This window comes from Staurois parvus, unplaced genomic scaffold (assembly GCF_062004578.1).
Source record: "Staurois parvus isolate SC_StPar_1 unplaced genomic scaffold, SC_StPar_1.0 ptg001489l, whole genome shotgun sequence".
Taxonomy (NCBI): Eukaryota; Metazoa; Chordata; class Amphibia; order Anura; family Ranidae; genus Staurois; species Staurois parvus.
Window position 1 is genome coordinate 587359 of NW_028319285.1, and position 6158 is coordinate 593516.

Here is a 6158-nt window from a genome sequence, read left to right on the forward strand (position 1 = left end):
CCCTGCATTCACTATATCCGCTCTCCCCGTACTGCAGTCACAAAGTGGTTTTTAAAGACACTGCACAAGTTTAAAAAACTATTTTAAAAGAAGTAAAACATTTTTAAAAAGTTTTTCTATTTGTCAACCTCATATACAAATGTGGGCAGATAATTTATTAAAATATGATACTAAATAAAAGCCTTATATGATCTTTGTAAAAATGAATTTGGTTACTTCAACAACCTCTGGTCATGGAAGGCCTAAGCAGATACTGCAATTCTCATCTATACACACGATGAAAAGACTAAACTAATTGCATGCTTTATGGATGACGTTAAGTGGTGTAATTCCCAATTCAGCTGATCCCCTCTTACTCTCGTGTATGGCCTGCCTTCAGCAGAACTGCAGACAATTAGCTGCTCATCTCTCTCCAGCGGGGAATTGGTGGACGTTCCAGGCGTGATCCTGTGCCAATTACATGGCCGATCAATACTTTTAACAAAATGAGAAGCCGGAGGGAAAAGATGATAGTACTGTGTAATAGACACATGCACAACAACTGTATTGAACTCCGAAAATTACTAGTATAATTATTTATAAGGGACCTGGATAATTCCGCAATGCAGCATGAGGGGAGGGGGAAACGGGACAACCAAACACGGCTGAATATCATGAATAAAAACAGACTTTTCAGAAAGTGACTTCTACAGCCAGAATATACAACTATGGAGAGAGAGAATACAATAGTTGTTAGACAGGTTAGATGCATGATAACAGTTCTTTCCTAGGCTTTATGGACAAATTGGTGTTGCAGACTCCCACCAGTGTTGGCCACATGTCTGTAGGCCTAGACCAGTCTTTCTCAACCTATTTAACATGGAGGAACCCATGAAATACTGTAACGTTTTGGTCTTAGGGAACCTCTGATAACAATTACTATAGCTACAGCTCATGGTACATGGACCATGGATGGTCAGTGGGAAGAATGCCCTTTACATTTGTGGATAGTAGAGAGAACCCCCACCCCCCAGGGGTGCTCAAGCCACCCCTAGCAAATTCTGGAGGAACCATAAGGTTCCAAGGAACCCTAGTTGAGAAGCAAAACATATGTCACCAGCACACCAAGGATCTCCAGAACAGGTTCAAAGCTCAAGCCACCCTAGCAAATTCTGGAGGAACCATAAGGTTCCAAGGAACCCTAGTTGAGAGGCAAAACATATCACCAGCACACCAAGGATCTCCAGAACAGGTCCAAAGTTCAAGCCACCCTAGCAAATTCTGGAGGAACAATAAGGTTCCAAGGAGCCCTAGTTGAGAAGCAAAACATATGTCACCAGCACACCAAGGATCTCCAGAACAGGTTCAAAGCTCAAGCCACCCTAGCAAATTCTGGAGGAACAATAAGGTTCCAAGGAGCCCTAGTTGAGAAGCAAAACATATGTCACCAGCACACCAAGGATCTCCAGAACAGGTTCAAAGCTCAAGCCACCCTAGCAAATTCTGGAGGAACCATAGGGTTCCAAGGAACCCTAGTTGAGAGGCAAAACGTATGTCAGCAGCACACCAAGGATCTCCAGAACAGGTCCAAAGCTCAAGCCACCCCTAGCAACCTCTGGAGGAACCATAGGGTTCCAAGGAACTCTAGCTGAGAGGCAAAATATATGTTACCAGCACACCAAGGATCTCCAAAACAGGTCCAAAGCTCAAGCCACCCCTAGCAACCTCTGGAGGAACCATAGGGTTCCAAGGAACCCTAGTTGAGAGGCAAAACATATGTCAGCAGCACACCAAGGATCTCCAGAACAGGTCCAAAGCTCAAGCCACCCCCAGCAACCTCTGGAGGAACCATAGGGTTCCAAGGAACCCTAGTTGAGAGGCAAAACATATGTCACCATCACACCAAGGATCTCTAGAACAGGTCCAAAGCTTTATTCAGCAATCACATCATAATTACAAAAGCAGCATTTTCGAGACTCGGAGCTCCCCTTCATCAGGCATGTGAATGAAGCATACAGCTTTGGACCTGTTCTGGAGATCCTTGATATGAAGGTGACATACATTTTTCTTTCACTATCTTTAGTTTGCACTGCAGCACCCACCACCTACATTTACAGCCATTTTTACAGCCATTTTTCAGACACACAACGTGTCTGTTGAGAATATTGTGCTTGAACTAGATCAGAAGGGCTGGCCTAGGTGCTTGGCATCATGGTCACTGCTGTAAGGGAGGAGGAACCAGTCTAGAAAAACAGATACTGTCCTTTAATAAAGATCACATGACCAGATGTCTAGGCTTCTGGTTAGAGTAGTCCGATACGTATATTAGTCTACGTGTGCATCCCAAATGCGGCAGGTCATTCTTGAAACAGAAATAATCCTCAAGTCTCACTTTCATCACAAATCAACTCTTCATTTTAAGATATTTTCGAAGAACCTTTGATAATTATTCTTCTATGCCCCAAGGTCAACCCACTGGTTTACATTACATATAGGGCCTAATATTATAGAGGCATTTGCTCCAAACTACATATAGCTGTTGTGGGACCTGCTAATAGCTGGTAGCCCCTAGAAGACATCTTTTGATGATGAAACGCATCGGACCGAGCCTCCCTCTGACGTCATCGTGCTGTTGGATATCTTGGAAGTGGTCTTTTTGAATGCTTTTCATTGTTCTACAGCTTGTAAGTAGGATTTTAATTGCGCAAATAAAGGAGTTTGATACGTATTACACTTTGAGAGGCATGTTTTTTCTTTCATGACATTATTTGGCAATGTTGATCACATTTGGGTATGAAGGTTTGGAAGATCCCTGATTTGGGTATGGCATGGAGAACCTGCTAATATCTCACATTGCAATGCTGGTTTAGACCCCCTATAATTAAGGGGTCTCTATTTCTGGTAAGCCTCCATTTAATTATGTGGTGGTGGTGGTACACATCTTGGTGAATATTTGAAGGAAGACTACCCATATTGCACCTACAGCATCGATTTACAGTGTTATCATTGATTGTGGAGTCGTTATCCTTGTATTATATGTTTACATGGACAATATGTCACTGTTTTATTGATTTGATCACATTCCACAGTTTTCTTATCTATACATACAGTGGGGCAAAAAAAGTATTTAGTCAGCCACCAATTGTGCAAGTTCTCCCACTTAAAAAGATGAGAGAGGCCTGTAATTGGCATCATAGGTAGACCTCAACTATGAGAGACAAAATGAGAAAACAAATCCAGACAATCACATTGGCTGATTTGGAAAGAATTTATTTGCAAATTATGGCGGAAAATAAGTATTTGGTCACCTACAAACAAGCAAGATTTCTGGCTCTCACAGACCCGTACCTTCTTCTTTAAGAGGCTCCTCTGTCCTGCACTCATTACCTGTATCAATGGCACCTGTTTGAACTTGTTATCAGTATAAAAGACACCTGTCCACAACCTCAAACAATCACACTCTAAACTCCACTATGGTGAAGACCAAAGAGCTGTCGAAGGACACCAGAAACAAAATTGTAGACCTGCACCAGGCTGGGAAGACTGAATCTGCAATAGGCAAGCAGCTTGGTGTGAACAAATCAACTGTGGGAGCAATAATTAGAAAATGGAAGACATACAAGACCACTGATAATCTCCCTCGATCTGGGACTCCACGCAAGATCTCATCCTGTGGGGTCAAAATGATCACAAGAACGGTGAGCAAAAATCCCAGGACCACACGAGGGGACCTAGTGAATGACCTGCAGAGAGCTGGGACCAACATAACAAAGGCTACCATCAGTAACACACTACGCCGCCAGGGACACAGATCCTGCAGTGCCAGACGTGTCCCCCTGCTTAAGCCAGTACATGTCCGGGCCCGTCTGAAGTTTGCTAGAGAGCATTTGGATGATCCAGAAGAGGACTGAGAGAATGTCATATGGTCAGATGAAACCAAAATAGAACTGTTTGGTAGAAACACAACTCGTCGTGTTTGGAGGAGAGAGAATGCTGAGTTGCATCCAAAGAACACCATACCTACTGTGAAGCATGGGGGTGGCAACATCATGCTTTGGGGCTGTTTCTCCGCAAAGGGACCAGGACGACTGATCCATGTACAGGACAGAATGAATGGGGCCATGTATCGTGAGATTTTGAGTGCAAACCTCCTTCCATCAGCAAGAGCATTGAAGAGGAAACGTGGCTGGGTCTTCCAACATGACAATGATCCCAAACATACCGCCCGGGCAACGAAGGAGTGGCTTCATAAGAAGCATTTCAAGGTCCTGGAGTGGCCTAGCCAGTCTCCAGATCTCAACCCCATAGAAAACCTTTGGAGGGAGTTGAAAGTCCATGTTGCCCAGCAACAGCCCCAAAACATCACTGCTCTAGAGGAGATCTGCATGGAGGATGGGCCAACATACCAGCAACAGTGTGTGCCAACCTTGTGAAGACTTACAGGAAACGTCTGACCTCTGTCATTGCCAACAAAGGATATATAACAAAGTATTGAGATGAACTTTTCATATTGACCAAATACTTATTTTCCACCATAATTTGCAAATAAATTCTTTCCAGATCAGCCAATGTGATTGTCTGGATTTGTTTTCTCATTTTGTCTCTCATAGTTGAGGTCTACCTATGATGCCAATTACAGGCCTCTCTCATCTTTTTAAGTGGGAGAACTTGTACAATTGGTGGCTGACTAAATACTTTTTTGCCCCACTGTATGTTTAGGAGAATTTGCATAGTATAATTTACTTATTTATTTGTTCTGATTGCATTTCATAGGTATGAGGGTCTTCATAGTGCATATGCATGTTGTATGAAGTTTGTAGTTTCACATAGCATATATTTATTTAATCAGATCTGCTAATAACACACACCGTCTCCTGAGTATGCATAACAGTATCGCATAAAAGTATAGAAGTAATGTAAAAAAAAATGGAGGGTTCTTTGTTTTATACTGTTAAAGATGCCATCTGTCCCAGGTTTGCCAGGAGAGTCCCTAATCTTTGTGCTCTGTCCCAAAGATGCTGTGTCCTGGGTTGCGTCCCGAGATCAAAGCATCGCCCTTCTTTGAGTTACTGTACTGTAACTTATAAAAGGGTATCACTAATGCCGGCCATAGACGGTTCGAAAATCGGCTGATTTTTCATCCGAAAGATTAATCGGCTGATTTTCGCACTGTTAGTGAGTGAATTCATCGGCCGGTTTTCGCGTTTTTTCCCCTTTTGGATTATTGGAAAATTCATGGAAAACGACCGATTCTCACGTCAATGATGGTCAAATCGTACGATCGTTTTTACGGAAAAAATATGCGCATGAGCCGTGACCTGAAAAATGACATCATTTCTTGTTATATATCATGATTTTTATGACTTGGTTGGCCGAATTTCGTAATGTTGGTTACGTCGGTTAACGAACAACCAATGTTTCATTTATCAGATGAAAAAATGCCCGGTTTTCGAGCCGTCTATGGCCTGCATAAGGGGCCACATAATTAGGGGCTTGACCACGAAAGTGGGCAGGACTGCCAACAAAGTGGTCATGATCTGGGTAGGGTCACTTAGAAGGAGGGCATGATATGTGTGACATGTGGCTGGAGGTGAACGTGTCCCAGGGACTGGCAGGAAGATGTTGGCAAGGATGTATTGTAATGGTCACTTAGGATCTGGAAGGCACGTGCAGGGGCGGACTGACCATTTGGAAACTCGGGCACTGCCCGAGGGCCCGGGGTCAGTAGGGGGCCCCATGAGATGCTCCTGGTACCTTTTTCATAGGCTTTTTTGAGTTTTGGCAAGGGCACAGGGGCCCCATGATCCCCTATTGCCCGGGGGCCCCATGAGTTGTCAGTCCGCCCCTGGGCACGTGTGTTATCAGCATGAGTTCAGCAAGTTGAAAGGACAGCAACCTTCAGTCCTATGAAAGTCTCTCACCTCGGTTCCAAGAATCACCATTATCACTAACAGACTACAAATAACCAAAATATTGGGGAAAATGTGAAAAATTTAAATAATTTAAGACTAATTACTAAATACCATCCTTAACCACTTGCCTACAGGGCACTTATACCCCCTTCCTTACCAGGCCAATTTTCAGCTTTCAGCGCTGTTGCACTTTGAATGACAATTGCGCGGTCATGCAACATTATACCCATGTGAAATTTTTATCATTTTTTTCTCACAAATACAGTG